General features: G+C 39.3%; 1 protein-coding gene across 2 annotated transcripts in view; it reads left to right on the top strand.

Annotated features, from left to right (window-relative positions):
• Window positions 1-5235: 5235 nt before the first annotated feature.
• LOC145994926 (uncharacterized) overlaps window positions 5236-17096 on the top strand; it is a 66409-nt gene continuing 54548 nt past the window's right edge. The window contains exon 1 of one of the 2 annotated variants that reach the window (XM_083131422.1): window positions 5236-6907. The gene's annotated coding sequence lies outside the window, so the exon portion shown is untranslated. Of the gene's footprint in view, window positions 6912-17096 lie in introns of both variants that reach the window. The other variant, XM_083131423.1, reaches the window with a different exon arrangement.

Here is a 17096-nt window from a genome sequence, read left to right as displayed (position 1 = left end):
ATAATTAACTATACAATAAAAAAAAATGTGTATTGTGGACTTGTCGGAGATAAAGCATGAGAGCTTTTCTGCACAGCGCTGGACACGCAAAGGCAAGTATCTTTATTTTCATTCTATTTCTAACAATGATTCGCTATTTTTTCTTGTCACTATAAAAAACTAATTCAATTTTTCTTTTATCACATCTGTCGCCATTTTGCTTGTTTTTGTTTAATTCCTCTTTATGCATTGAGGTTAATCGAAACATAACTTTAGACTTTTACATGGAATTGAAACATAGAATCTTGCCTCCTTTGATTGAATCGAACCTGTGACTCCTCTTTGATCACAAAACAATAGTGACGGCCATCTTGCTTATTTTACTTACTCTTTATGCATTTAAGCTAATCGGTACTGGGGCCCCACACGGCAAAACAACAGATTCTAATTTATCTTTATACATTAGCGGTAAAGTCTTTGCGTTGTAATCAAAAGGCATTTTGTTTTGATTTTTAATATCTGTTCCTGCCTAAATACTAATGGGGACTCAACACACTTCTTTTTTTTTAAAAAAAAAAAAACATCATTATCAGCCAATTTGACATTGTGAATCGAACCCGGGACCTTTTCATTACAGCATAAACATCCTATTTCCAATTAGTTCATTTTCTCTTTGTGCACAAAAAAAGCTAATCGGAACTTTTAAACAAATACACTTGAATATCCAATTTTCACCAACATTGGGAATCGAACCCTCAACCACTTGGTTGAAACATCTCGCGGAAAAAAAAACACCCCCCGCGCCGCGCCGCCCCGCCCCGCGCCGCGCCGCGCCCCGGTCGCCGCCGCCGCCGCTAAACACAAAACGCGGCCGCCATTTTGATTTTATTCAAATACTATTTATGCACAGATGGACTAATCGGGACCTATAATGGCGGGACAAAATAATTGACTTCATTTAACTACCTAGAGAATCGAACCCGCGACCTCTTCATTACCAGGCGACAACATTAACCACTAACCCAAGGCCGCCATATTGATTTTATTCAAACACTATTTATGCACAGATGGACTAATCGGGGACCCGCGCCGCGCCGCGCCCCGGTCGCCGCCGCCGCCGCTAAACACAAAACGCGGCCGCCATTTTGATTTTATTCAAATACTATTTATGCGCAGATGGACTAATCGGGACCTATAATGGCGGGACAAAATAATTGGCTTCATTTAACTACCTAGAGAATCGAACCCGCGACCTCTTCATTACCAGGCGACAACATTAACCACTAACCCAAGGCCGCCATATTGATTTTATTCAAACACTATTTATGCACAGATGGACTAATCGGGGACCTATAATGGCGGGACTAAACAATTGGCCTAATTTAACTACCTAGAGAATCGAACCCGCGACCTCTTCATTGCCAGATGACAACATTAACCACTAACCCAACTCGATTTTCGAACTCAAACATTTTGTTGCCTTTATTTACACCCAGGCTAATCGAGACCATTCAATATTGACATCGTCGACTTGTAATCAAGGGGTCCCAGATTCGATACTCGGTGGAGGCACATAGTGGTCCGAATCACCACTTTTCAACTGTAGCTCCAATCCTGATTAGTTTTGCCGTGCATAAAACGGACTTAAAAAACTAACTCAATCTATCAATCAATCAATATTGACTCTACCAGGAATCGAACCCTCGATGCCTCTTGTTTTACAGAGCAATAACCTTAGCCGCTAAGCTTTCGGGGTAAAGCACCTTCGGCGCCATCTTTAAATCATTTCTTCATGTCTTTGAATCATACGCAATGGTTGCGCGCGCATTTCCTCCACACACACACAAACATACGCACGTGTTAGGTTAGCATACATCAAGAAACAACGTGACAAATCCATTGACCCCCCTCCCCCCACCGCTTCCGATGTCTTCAATGTCAACAGTCACGTTCTGCTGACTCAACAATAAAATCGCTCGTACCCCGCTACCACCGGATGTAACATAACACCATCCGCATCGAATTTTTGCTGACGCGTAGGAACATAGTGCTGCCATTACTACTAGTACCCTTTAGCCCTGCTACTCTTAAATTCTGCTAGCCTGTTTTTTCTTGTACTTTAATGTTTGACCCTCACCCTGACCCCCTCCGCTAGACTTAATTTCCGTCCAAGGTTGTGAGCAATGCACCCTGCCCCCTCTGGTTACGCCACTGCGTGCCTGGTTAAGGCACCATGCAATGAAAAACAATTAGCTTTCAGTGAGGAGATTTTTGTTTGCTCGATCATTCATTTAGATAAATGAAGCTGTAATATTGCGTGCATCTCCTGGCAATAAGATAAAAACTGCTTACGCTGAACTGAAATCGCTAAGTATATAAATTCTCCTTGGAGGAGAGAGCTTCTCTTAGGACTTCGTAGGATTTAGTAGCTACGTAAGTAGGAAACACTGGCTGCAGCCGTCCACGTGGTGATGAAACACCTGGAGCGCCACGCTGCCGGAGGGCTGTTTCCTTCCAGTAGGTTTTGCAGGCGCCCGGGTCTTGTTAAATGCCCAGTTACCTTGTAAGCGCAGAGTGCCTTGAAGACGAGGAACCCGGATAAAGACGCAAGTCGACTCATTGCCGTGGGCAGGCGAGCAGGTATACCTGTCCTCGCGGGCAAGCGGGCAGTGGGTAGGTAAAAGGCAGACTATGCAGGCCTCTAACAACAGTTTGTTTGCCAGAGGTTTTCGGTCAAATACGGAAAACAAACGAACGCCGTCGGATCATTCTTCATCAAGACAATGCCAGCTGTCACACACATCTCGTCTAACAACCGACTTTATGAACAGTCAAAAAATCGAATTGATGGGTCATCCGCCGTACAGTCCTGATTTGGCACCCAATGACTTCTTCTTGTTCCCGAATGTCAAGGATAAATTGCGTGGACAACGATTTTCGTCGGCGGAAGACGCCGTTGATGCGTTCAAAAACCATATTATGGAGGTGTCTCAAGAAGATTGGAAAAACTGCTTTGACAAATGGTTCGAACGAATGCAAAAGTGTATTGACCATAAAGGAGAATACTTCGAAAAACAATAAAGCAGTTTTCAATGCCTAATTCCTGTTTTTTTCATTGTTAGGCTCAAAATATAAATGGTGACCCTCGTATATATATATATATATATATATATATATATATATATATATATATATATATTTACATATTTTAAATTACTACATTTAACCAATCAGTGTGCTAGTTTTAAGTTTTTTTTCGGAAATCGAACAATTAAAATATATGGACAGTTTAACATGGTAATCCAGACTTCAATTATTACATATTCATCCAAAGTATTTGGGGGGGATTATGATGAACTATTTTAAGGGCGGTCTTGTGTGATGGACACTCTGCTTAGGGAGGAGGGGCAGATCAAGGACAGTGTTCAGTAAAGCTAAGAAAAAGTTATTTTCGGTAGACACGCTGTCGTAATTAAATACTTTGTGAGGATTACGATATGGTTTGAGGGTGCGAATGATTTGATTTTTGGGGGGGGACGCATGACATGATTTTTTTTGGCGGGGGATGCGCCATTGGTCTTAGGGGGAATGAGCACCCCTGCTTTTCGTCAACTGTATCTCGCATCGTTTTTTTCGTCCAATAAAAAATCAATTCTGTATCTATTTGACATTAATTTCCTTGCTCGGGCTGTTATTTTTATACAAATTTTGGTGATATTAATAACTAACTATCTAACTCTAGCCTTCCTAAACCCGAAGGTTCATGGCTGCAGCAACACAGGCCTTCCATCTCTCCCTATCTTGAGCAAGATCTATATACTCTTTTCCATCCCTACCGATTTCCTTTAGGTCCATCTCAACGTTGTCCCTCCATCTTCGTCTTGGCCTTCCTACAGGTCTCTTACCATCAGGTTTCCCAACAAGGATCCTGCAAACTCTTCTTTCTTCTCCAATTTGTGCCACATGGCCTGCCCATCTAAGTCTTCTTGATGTAATCATTCTAATAATATCGGGACATGAATACAAATTATGTAACCTTCTCCACTCACCTGTTTCCTCATCCCTTTCAGGTTGAAATATTTTTCTAAGGATTTTATTTTCAAATACTCTTAATTTATGTTCCTCTTTTAATATAATGGACCAAGTTCCCCATCTATATAATACTACAGGCAAAATTACTGTTTTGTATATTTTAACTTTTAGTTTTCGCAGATATTATACGAGAAGATAAAAGTTTATGAAGAGAAAAGTAACACGCATTTCCTGAATTAAGCCTGCTTTTTATTTCCCCTTTAATATAATTTTCATTTGTTAATATTATTGAATTTGAAAACTGGTTCAAACGAGATGTTATCAATAATTAGATATTGATTATTGCCTAACACTTGGTAATATCCACATGAATGTTGCACGGAGTGTATATATTTTTTAGTGCTACATTTTTTAAAAAAATCTTTCTCTTACATTTATTTATCTTTTCTTACAGATACGGAGACAACATGAATGAGCGCAAGTCCGAAAGAAACCTGGCATGTCTTTACTGCGTGTCGGTTGTCCTTGCAATTGCAACGTGGGTCACAGCAGACATTAGCTTTCGGTACTGGAGGAACAACACTTCGTGTGCCTACAATTCGGCTTGCAGCTGTTTCCTGTACGTGGGCGAAACGTCACTATGCCACTTCGTTATCTTCGCTACCATATCAGTTCTTATCATTTCATTAACTTTTGGTACCTACCATGTTTTCAAGTTCTTCCAACGAGATAAACATACAAGGCAAATTCGCATCGACGATAGACTAGCAAGTAACTTTGATTTCCTTTGCTTGCAAAATCGAAACGATCAGGCAATGACTGTTCGTATTCACAGCATACATCGAGCTGTGCCTTGGAAATCTCTGACTTTCTTGAACATTGTCGTTGGCATTCTGGTGCTTCTGACAGCTTCAATTTTCACGGAAGGATATTTCGAAAACTGCAAGTTGTATCGCCAAGTGCTGATCAAGAAGAAACCTCATTATGAAGAACTGATGAAAGAACAATTTCCGTGCAGTATGGTGCATCACCTTGTGGACCACATTCAAGATAAAGAGTATACAAGCTCTTACTTGAACATGACTTTGTGTTTGCAAATAGCACTGACTACGAACTGGTTGAACTTCATTATCTGGTTTCTTACTTCATTGTATAGCATCATTCTTACAAGAAGATACAATCAAAGTTGTAAGCAAGCTTGTTCTTCTTGGCCTGTCCAACAGTGATAAGCTATTCCGTTTCGTTACACAATACAATTTACTGGTAACATAATTGATTTCCCTTTGTACCAGCACAAACATATATATTTATTTATTCATTCCATTAACGACAAATGGAAATGTATTGTAAGGAGAAAAAATATTCACCAGTGTCAGTGTGAAAGAACATTTCTGATTTGGGGGGTTACAGATTTCCCCTCATACATACCCTAAGCATACACACATACATAAAGGAAGGACCATCACACGACTGAGCTTCGCATCCCTCCCCCTCCTCATCCACACACACACATATTTGGTTATTTTATATTTGCCGGTTCTGCATGTCACCACTAGCAAAATGCTGTGGCATATTTTGGAAATCGACGTTGTCGAAACTTCGATAAAGCTTCTGAAAAAAATGAAGCTAAAAACTACGTTCCGGGGTTGTCTGATTCTCAATTCTCATTTCCTTTCCAATGAGCTGACAACGAGCTTTCTGCAGTATCTCACGCATTCGAAAGTTGCATAGATATCTGTGAACTTTTCAGATAGAAATCACAAATAGTATGTCATAAAATATAATATGTAAAAAAATGTAAATAATCTTACTTGTAGCGAAAGTATACACATTTTGTAGATCGAAGGAAAATCCAATCTTGGGATTTTTTTTATCTTTAGCGCCAAAGATACAAGTGATTTAGCTTTCGATTGAAAGGTTTACAATAGATAATTTTAAAATATTTTCCGACAGCACATATCAAGTCATCTGATTCAGCATCACAATGTTATACTGTAACTGTACGTTTGTTTTGGGTAATTGTGACGCTTTCCGCTCCTAAGTTAAAATGCTTCCACCAGTAGCATTCTGCACTTGTCAAACAATTTACAATTTGATTGATGATTTTAGAAGGGTTGCAGAAAACCCTCAGCAACTCCCAGAAATTGAAGAGGGTGCAGTGTCACCCAGTTCCTGCGTCACTGCAATGCCATTCTGCTTTCATTCAAACGAAATAGTTAGATTACTAATGTACGAGCAGTAGTTGTGAAACTCATACCTGACTTCATTTCATAAATGAAGGTTCATTCTCGATGTAGATAATCTTGCCAAAGAGCAATAATGAAATATTACATGTTTCATGTGAATGAATGCAAAAAACTTTAACGTTCAGTGTTTCTATATGTAGCCTGCTCAAGTTTATTTATTCTGTGCTATCACCTAAAAATTTTCTATTATTCCTTATCAGACCAATTGTGTACCATTGTGATAACAACAATATGTCATTAAATGTCGTTGATAAAGTGTAAGAGAAAGACATATCCGTATTACTTTAGCTAGTGTGTAATGTTTCACCCCAGTGTATCATATTTTAAGTGTTTAAATAGTAGCATCCTTTCCTCGAAGTAATAATATAAGAAATATGTTGCCTCTATCATAAGAAGCTCTTATTATCTTATCTCAGTTGTACTGGTAACCAGGGGCTACCCACAATCAACCTGCCTATCTTGGACACTTAAAGGTTTGGTGAGATGTGTCTAATTTGGAAGAACTAGTATTTGAGGAAAATCACTTCGTGAGAAGTGTGTGTTTAGGTACTAGTGCAAAAGAAAAGTGATTTATCTTAGAAAGTTAACTGAAAGTGCGTGTTATTCCAATGCACTACCTCTTAAGCTGAGGAAATAAAACTTCTTGGAAGGTAGGTAAGTTCTATTTAATTTTCAAGTGCAAGATAACGCATCTAGTGAAATTCAGAAACTTCTTAAATAGCATGCTTTTTTACGTATAAATCAATGCTTATCTAGTTCGAATTATCAAGACCACATGTAGAAGTAAAGGGGGTGGCAATTGGAGATTTTGCCACAGGTTGTAGTGGAGAAAGAAAATCTAAAGTACTTCTGTACAAAACACACTTCACAGATTTGCTTTAAAGGTGTCCGGATTCAAAAATCAATTTACGATTAGACACTAAAACTTTAGCTTCAGTCCTGATGAAACTTATCTGGGTATATGCTGTAGACTCAAATTATTCGTTAGATTGTTGTCTATCATTTTCTCTCAATATCCTACAAAATGGAAGTTTTTCTACGTATTTTAAGGGGAACACTAAGTTTTAAGTAAACTCATTTGCCAATTTTACGTAAACTCATTCTCAGCCAACAGGTCACCAGCAGCGCTTGAAATGGACCGGAACGGCGTTCCCGTTCGTGAATATCTCGAACCTTCCCGTTCCGTCTCGTCAGAAACGGCAACGGACCGTTCCGGTTCTTTTAATTTTTTAGACATTTCACTACATTTCCTTTTCAGTGTGAACTAAACTGAAAATACTCTTTAATAAATAATGTTATTAACTCTAACATTGTATACACATTCATAATATGAGAGAGAGAGAGAGAAACGAAAGATACAAAAAATAGAGAAGAGAAAAAGAAAATAGGGGGAGAGAGAGAGGGAAAGAATAATAGAGGAATGATAAAATAGAGAAACAGAAGAGAAAGAGACAAGTGAGACAAACAGAGAAAGAAAGAACATTGAAAAGTGAGAGAGAAAGACAAGAGAAATTTAGAAGAAAAACAGACAGAAGGGGAGAGAAGGAAGATAAATAACAGAAGATCGTTAGATCTTTTTAACCTCACATATTTTGATTCATTTGAAATTTGGCATACAGGAAAATATGCAAAGTTTTAGATCCATATCTTTTGTATTTCTGAAATTACAGGTGTGCAAAATGTGCGATTTTGACTATTTTTTTCGTCGTCTTGTTAACTTTAAATTGCAATATTTCGGCAATCAGGGTATCTAAAGAAGTGTTTCAAACGGCGTTGGAAACATCTCTTTCACACGAGATATTGCATGTCTGTCAGGATAAAAAAAAACAATTGAAGATGGTGTAAAGAAAACTTAGGTAGCCACTTTCTCAAAAAAAGTGTCTTCTTTTTCTTCAAAAAAAATTGTGTCATACATACACTATTACTCAATAAGTATACAAAATTTAAAAATGGGACGCCAAAATGGGATCCGGAGTTATGTTAGATTTAGGTTAGTGTAGAGTAGGTTAGATAATGTATGATAATTGAGAACATATTTTGATATTTACATTCCCAGTACTTAGAAATACATGGTGATTCAAAAGTTCAGTCTCATAGTCAACTCCATTTTTAGCGCACATAGTGAAAAATTGAAAGAGGGAAAGTTTTTTTTTCTTTGCCCTGACATAGGCATGCTATCTCTGGTGTAAAAGAGTTCTTCAAGACATTTCCAATATGGTCTGAAAATCGCACGTTATGCACCCCTGTAACTTTGGAAATACAAAAGATATGAATCTGTAACTTTACATATTTTCCTAACTCAGATGGCTCTTTCAGTATGTTCAAATTAATCGAAACATGTAAGGTTGAGCGTTGAGGACTTGTTGATTTGACATGGGATGACCTTATAATTTGAGAGTTTGACTGTTCATGACCTGAAACTTTGAGAAAAATTTAGTCCTCTGAGAAGTACGACTGAAAACACGTATAGGGTCAATCCATATGAATTCATACAACCTGGTTGCTTGACCATTTTTAAAAAAGTTTATTTTTTGTGGGGTGTGAGCCTCATATATTGACAGTTCAGAACCACTCTTATTTTATTTTTACTATCACCGATTTGAAGATGGCGGGCATTTTTTTTATCATGGCGCGCGTCATTTTCTCCATTCGTAAGCAACAGCGGCAACTTTTTTTTCTCAGCTCTCGTAAGTCCTACGACAATGAGACAAAATCTGTGATGTTAAGCACATTATAGGCTACAATTATATTTATGTGTAATTTTCTAAATATTGTTCCTTCATAATAAATTTGAAGGTCAAAATTGTATATTTTAATCGCTCAAAATGACATTTTCGGACATTTTCGGACATTTTTTTTGGGGGGGGGAAGGCAGTTTCTTTGACACTTGAATTTTTTTTTGCAAGTACCTGTGTACCAATAGAGTATGTCAAAATTATTTGAAGCTTGAGACTTCAATATTTGTTTTTCTACAGGGTCATAAACATGTATTTTTTGTTAAAAGAATCCAAGTTCAGGGTTAAATATCTCTGGTGGGCAGTTGTTTAAAAATCTGAAATTTGTACACAATACAGTACTTCATGATAAGTAACTTCAGTAAAAATTTTGAGTTTGAGATTTAATTGGTTTAAGAGATACAAAACTCGTGAAAAATTCAACATTTTGCATTAAATATGGCATGTCTAATTTCATTTCTTATTAACATTTTGTGTTGAAATTCTGCAAACTGTAATTTGGAATGTCAATGAACAACATTACAATCCTGAAATGGCTCTGCAATAAAGTATATATACGAGGGCGTGCTGAAAAGTAACGCTTCCTATATTTTTATTTTCTTTGTTACCTTGTAAACGCCTTTTTGGATTTTGAGCAACCATACATTGCACTTATAAGACTTTCCGGCTTCTCAATTGAAGGTTTCAAACTTCTATCTGAACTATTGCGAGGAAAATGGCAGCATGTAACCATGCAATGTCGGTGAATCGCCTGAAGTAGCGTTCAGTGATCGAGTTTCTAAACGCAGAAAATGTGCTACAAATTGACATTCATCTGAGACTGAGGGCACTTTATGGGGATGAATGTGTAGACATCAGTACTGTGCAATCGTGGGCTGTTCATGCTCGTCAAGATAACCCCAGCTGAAGAAATCTCAGCTATGTGAGAGAATGGAATGTAAGGCCGCGAAATGCAACTGATGGAGGTCATCGGAATCGTGTTCAGCTGGGATTATCTTGACGAGTATGAACAGCCCACGATTGCACAGTACTGATGTCTACACATTCATCCCCATAAAGTGCCCTCAGTCTCAGATGAATGTCAATTTGTAGCACATTTTCTGCGTTTAGAAACTCGATCACTGAACGCTACTTCAGGCGATTCACCGTCATTGCAGTGTCACATGCTGCCATTTTCCTCGCAATAGTTCAGATAGAAGTTTGAAACCTTCAACTGAGAAGCCGGAAAGTCTTATAAGTGCAATGTATGGTTGCTCAAAATAACAAAATGCGTTTACAAGGTAACAAAGAAAATAAAAATATAGGAAGCGTTACTTTTCAGCACGCCCTCGTATATATACTTTATTGCAGAGCCATTTCAGGATTGTAATGTTGTTCATTGACATTCCAAATTACAGTTTGCAGAATTTCAACACAAAATGTTAATAAGAAATGAAATTAGACATGCCATATTTAATGCAAAATGTTGAATTATTCACGAGTTTTGTATCTCTTAAACCAATTAAATCTCAAACTCAAAATTTTTACTGAAGTTACTTATCATGAAGTACTGTATTGTGTACAAATTTCAGATTTTTAAACAACTTCCCACCAGAGATATTTAACCCTAAACTTGGAATTTTTTAACATAAAATACATGTTTATGACCCTGTAGAAAAACAAATATTAAAGTCTCAAGCTTCAAATAATTTTGACATACTCTATTGGTACACAGGTACTTGCACAAAAAATTCAAGTGTCAAACAAACTGCCTTCCCCCCCCCCCCAAAAAAAAATGTCCGAAAATGTCATTTTGAGCGATTAAAATACACAATTTTGACCTTCAAATTTATTATGAAGGAACAATATTTAGAAAATTACACATAAATGTAATTGTTGCCTATAATGTGCTTAACATCACAGATTTTGTCTCATTGTCGTAGGACTTACCAGAGCTGAGAAAAAAAGTTGCCGCTGTTGCTTACGAATGGAGAAAATGACGCGCGCCATGATAAAAAAATGCCCGCCATCTTCAAATCGGTGATAGTAAAAATAAAATAAGAGTGGTTCTGAACTGTCAATATATGAGGCTCACACCCCACAAAAAATAAACTTTTTTAAAAATGGTCAAGCAACCAGGTTGTATGAATTCATATGGATTGACCCTATAGTAAGAAGTGTATTATTTAGTGCTGATTACAAGTTTGGGAATTTTAAATGTAAGAAATAATGACATATCATCATTTAAAAAAACTTAAAATGTTGAAATTTTACATTACTTGCTAACATGTGCATTGTATACTGCGAATGATTTGTGTCGTTTTCCCTCATGGTGGTCTGGTAACCCTACCTCCGTCCCACACAAGGTATTTAAATTGTCTTAGTTTATGTCGTCCCTCTGCCTATTGATAATGAAAATGATGAAGGGACACTAATTAAGGAACACCCTTTCTGGGTCCGGGACTCGAACCCGGAACCTGGGCGTTGCGAACTTCATACGACGTGCAACAACATACGATTGCTACTATATTTTACACTAAGAGAGATTTCACACCGAAGCGACACGTTCAAGACTGGACCTACAGTTCAAATGGGGTTCCTCACTACTATGTGCCTCTACCGGTTATTGAACCCAGAATCAATTGAGTACAATGCGACGACTTTACCGCTTCGTCATCCAAATTTATTTATTTGTTAAGAAGCCTAGCCTAAACGTAATCGAACTATTACTCTTTATGCTTATGCCAGAAATTATTTATCAATATTTAATATCAAGAGCACATGTTAAATCATGTATAAAATTTTAAATACTGGAAAGGTATTTACGAGGAAAGTTATTCGGATCGGGGCATCGACTTTTAAAAAAACAATTTACCGAGTCAGTATCTCACAAAGGTTGATTTATCCAGGCTGGAAAGGAAAGCGAAAAGTCAAGTGTATACATTTTGAGGTTATACCGCGTTTGTTACAACCTGTCCCTTTTCCCGCGCTAGGGATCGCTCGGCAGTTTCGGTGCCAATGAGAAACGAGGAAAAAATCGTCTGCTGGGCAGCGAGAAGCGAATGGAAGCCAGAAGAGAGGCGCTTACGTAGACGCTGTTGCGACGTTGCGTATTTTAATTGGCTGCCTGGCTTTGACTTTCCCCAGCACGGAGAAAAGGGAGCGATCAGCTAGCGCGGGAACCGGGACAGGTTGTAACAAACGCGGTATAGTGCACATGATTACTTCATTTTGTCACGGGCAGCATGCCTCTCCCTAGTTTAAATAACTTGCATTAAGTTTACAACTTGATTTACATGTAGCAATGTCTCTTCTTACATTTTCTTCTGGTGACTAAGCCCCACGACAGGTTACGTTTGCAGCAACTTTTCTCATATATAGACCCAAACGTGAGCGCAGAATATAGTTCCTCTGCAATACTGCCGATTTTCTCACTGTCTGCGATATGAACAGCTCGGCGGTTGAAGCAAGACTTGCACGGGAGATTCTGAGCGCCATTCTCGCATGGATTGATACATAAAACCTGCTGCAAAGTTAACCTGTCACGGGGCTTAATAAACTGATTTCTGATTTCCATGGTCCTAGATAATGGGTACGTTTTCGCACACTCCCAACTGTATTAACACAACACTTACATATAAGGATATTACTGGAGATCCAATCGAGTTGCACGGAACAATGAAAACTCCATTCGACCGTGTTTAAAGTTTGCGCTCATTCGGTCAACCCGTCTCTACGCCTGCAACGAGCTGCGCGACCCTTACCATGTCAATGTCACGTGACTCTGAGGAACTTGAACCTTATACGCGTCCTAGCAGCGGGAAAGTCTCCCCAATACTACACTCTATTCCGGTAATTTCTGGAGCGAGCGAACGAAAACAAGTCTGAGCAAGTAGTGACTCGAGAGGTATCGGCCAATGAACCCGTGAAAGGGGGTGGGGGTTGGGGGTGACTGCGCCTACCAGCCATTTGTAGATGCGCGCAATGCTTCCCTCCGTCACGTCAACTAGTAGTCCCCCCTTCTATACCGATATGCGCGGCCTAGTTCTACATATTCCCGGGATAGAGTAGTGCGTACTCTCTGGTATAACGTCTGCTTGTTTACCTTCTAGCTGGAATCACGTAAGTAGAGGCATGCAGCTAGGGCGTCCGCAGAGGAGAGGCTTTCTCCCCTTCAGATACCTGCAAAAACATGGAATAGTGAAATTGAAAGATGGAAAAACGGATGAGAGGTGAAAGACACCAGATTAAGTGGCCTCTGATTGTGCATCGCGAAAAAGCACAAAACGACAAAGACTTGATCAACAAAGTGATTGATGTTTATGGAACAGAACGAATCTTAATTTGTGCCTAAACAGTCAGAACTTGACCACAAGGCTAAGGTATTTTCAATTCTATTCCAATTCTGTGATTTGTAAAATAATAATAATGAAGCCGACCTCCTTGACGGAGTGGTTAGCACAGCTCGATAGGATGCCAGAGGTCACGGGTTCAAATCCCGGCCTGGGCATTCTATGCGAGTGTTCCTTCATCAATTTCATCACATCACTCATCCTCATCTATGCAATTAGCCAAGTGGCAGAAAAACACAAACCAAATCAATATGATAAAATTGATGAACATCCACAAAGAGCATCCATGCGCAAGCCAGGATTCGTCGTAGCACATTGTGCTGTCAACTCTGCCACGGAGGTGGGCTAGAAAGAGTACAGAAGAGGTAGCAGTCACAAACAGGTGGGGAAATGAAACTGGAATTAATATCTATCGCAGAATATGCGGAGGATGCACCGCCTCCGGTGAAAGAAAATATGATTATCTAGGCATTCAGGAACACGATACAGCCAGGAAAAATTGTAATTTTCAAATACAGGGCAATTGACATCCCGGGAAAGAATGCCATGGAATGCAGTACATATTAAATAACGGATAACTGGCACCCACGTTTTAGAAGTTCCAATTTGGATCTCACTTTAAACTCTAGATCCATGCTTGATTAGCTTATCTCTGTAGAAAGTATTAAAGACTACTACTCGTTGTATTAATAACAATGAATCATCAGCAGCAATGGTATTCTACGTCTAGTACCACTTATATGGAAAATCTGGAATCAAATATATATCACCCCAAGGTCCGTAGACCGCTAGTTTCCCCCGCTCTTGAAGGTCTGGTCATAACTCGCCTTCTTTTCAGCACCCATGTTTACATCCCCGGCAGGGTCTCTGTGACGTCATCAGGATGAGACTTCGAGTGTCTGCTATCTCCAACACTGTAAAGAATTCAACGCTCTTGTTTCTAAGAGAAAAACATATATTGAAGAGCATCGCAACACAACTTAACACAGAATACATAGTAGTGTAAAATGCCCTATTACTGGGGCGAGAAAGTATGAGCCCCCTCAGGCAGATTTGGCTACACTTAAAACTAGCTCAAGATGTGCATATGAGCTTATTGCTCAAGTGTGGTACTCTGTCTAACCCAAGACTTTTGTAAAAATGCCCTCGGGAATTTCCCGTGAAAGTATGACCCCCCTCAGATTGATTTGCCTACACTTACAAAAGCTGAATCTGTGAGATTGTTGTCCATAAGCTTGTTAAAAATATGGCCTTCTTGATATTGTTTTTGCTACACTTAAAACTAAGCCAAGATGCTCATAAGAGCTTATTGCCTCTAGTGTAATACTTGACAGTCAGTTCAGAGTATTAATATGTTAACACGAATATTTTAATTGGGCACCAGGCCCAACTTGCATATCTAGTACTAAGACAATGCATTTTGCAGAAGCCTTCTAGAACTGTTCTGTGACTCTCTCATTTCTTACATCATAAACATATGATTTTTCACCTATAAGAATAACACTACATATGGTGTCATCAGGGAGTGTATCATGGAATTCACAGATAATTTTAATGTTTGTCCTGTCATTAACCACAACTTGTTTCCTTTTTGAGGTGTTGATGACAAACATGGGTCTCTGTGCTTTGAATTCATCTGGTGTGTAATACATGTCAGTATTGCCAGTAGTGACCCTTTTGTATGCTGTAAATGCTTCATATAATTTGAGGAAATCATCCTTGGACATGTTTAAATTATAATTTTCTCTAGGAAACACCTCATTTCTTCCATTTTTAAGATATATCTTAGTAGTGTAAGTTAGTTGTTTCAAAGCCATACTTTGTAGGTATGCATTTGTAGCCTCTTTTTTTTTATCAATTGAATATCAGTTTTTGACATATTTTGACAATTTTTTGTCGATGTTTTAGCGTTTAGCGATGTTTTAGCAAAATTTCCCTTTTTTTCCCACTCATACTTGGTAGGTATGCATTTGTATCCTCTTTTTTTATCAATTGAATATCAGTTTTTGACATATTTTGACAAATTTTTGTCGATGTTTTAGCGTTTAGCGATGTTTTAGTAAAATTTCCCTTTTTCCCACTCTTACTTGGTAGGTATATCACGATCTTACGTGATATAACTTAACCTATCTTTTTTTTATATTACGTGCTAAACTACACGAGAGCCTCTACGTGCTTTGACCTACTTTAGAGTAGCCCCAAATGGAGAGTTCACAAACCGAAAGTGGAGCTCGGAGTGGGGTTCGGTGAAGCTCGCCTTAATGGTTTTCTCTTGTAAGGCATAAGCTCCATTTTCTCGCAGTGTTGCCAACACCTCACTCGATCACGATCTTACGTGATATAACTTAACCTATCTTACGATTTTTTTTTACGATCTTCAGTGATATAACTTAACCTATCATTTTTTTTATTTGCACACCAAACTGTAGTAGACCCAAATGGAGAGAGTTCACCAACCGAAATTGGGGCTCGGTGGGGCTCGACTTAATGGTTTGCTCTTGTAAGACACAAGCCTTATTTTCTCGCAGTGTTGCCAACATCTTACTCGATCACGATCTTACGTGATATAACTTAACATATCTTACGATTTTTTTTACGATCTTCAGTGACCTATTATTTTTTTTTATTTGCACACCGAACTAACTTACATTATATTTTATATAACCTTGTTGATTTTTTTTTTTAGTATGTGGCAATTTTTTTTAGGATTTTTTTTTTTAAAACTGCTCCGTGACCCTCTCGTTCTTCACGTCGTGGACGAAGGACTTCTCTGCGACCAGGATGACGCTGCATAGAGTATCGGCAGGCAGCGCGTCGTGGAACTCGCAGACGATCTTGATGTTGGTGCGATCGTTGACCACCACCTGCTTCCTCTTCGTCGTGTTGATGACGAACATCGGCCTGCGTGCTTTGAATTCACTGGGCGCGTAGTACATGTCGACGTTTCCCTCGGTCACGCGCTTGTAAGCCGTGTAAGCTTCGTAAAGTTTGAGGTAATCGTCTTTGGTCATGTCGAGGTTGTAACTTTCGCGCGGGAACACTTCGTTCCTACCGTTCTTGAGATAAACGTTCTTGATCTTGCAGTCGTCGAACTTGCTGGAATCTTTTTCCTGATTGTTGTCCCTCCCGGTCTGAAAGAGCACTACGACGAAATCTAGCATGTCGAACTGTATGTTGTTGAACTGAGTCGTCACGTCGAATTCCATGTGACTTCCGGACGCCAACTTTTGCACGCACTGGTAACCGTGAAAGTGAATCGGTACCTGCGGACTTTTCAAGATCTCCGCTTTGTACTTGAGGGCGTAGTTCGTCTCGTATTCCACGATCGGCATTCTCAACTCCATGCTCCGGATGAAGCATTTGGCTGCTTCGGGTAAAGTGTTGGCTATCGGCGTGCCGTCGGCGTTCAAGTTGGTGTATCGCATCAGTGCGTCGTTGTCGTTGGCCGCTCTTCGAAAAGTGACGCGCAATCCTCCCTTCCACATGATCTCCTTGTAGTCCGAGAAGAAACCGGGCAGCAGACGCATGGGAAAGAGCACCGTGTGACTTCTCGCCGATATTTTGGTCCCCGCTTCGAACCCCCCGGCCTGATAGTACGCTGCGTCCGTTTTGGATAATTTCAATGTTCCCACCGCCGTCGACGTGATGCCTGGATAATCTATTCTGTCGATGACGGTACCGTGTTTCCTCACCTCCACCTGCGAGAACAGGTGAGGCACGAAGTTGTCCACGAGTATCAAATTTGCATTGGGCGGAAACGCGTCTCCGCTTTC

This window comes from Lepisma saccharinum, chromosome 11 (genome assembly GCF_977018435.1).
Source record: "Lepisma saccharinum chromosome 11, izLepSacc3.1, whole genome shotgun sequence".
Taxonomy (NCBI): Eukaryota; Metazoa; Arthropoda; class Insecta; order Zygentoma; family Lepismatidae; genus Lepisma; species Lepisma saccharinum.
This window is presented reverse-complemented; position numbering and strand designations above follow the sequence as displayed.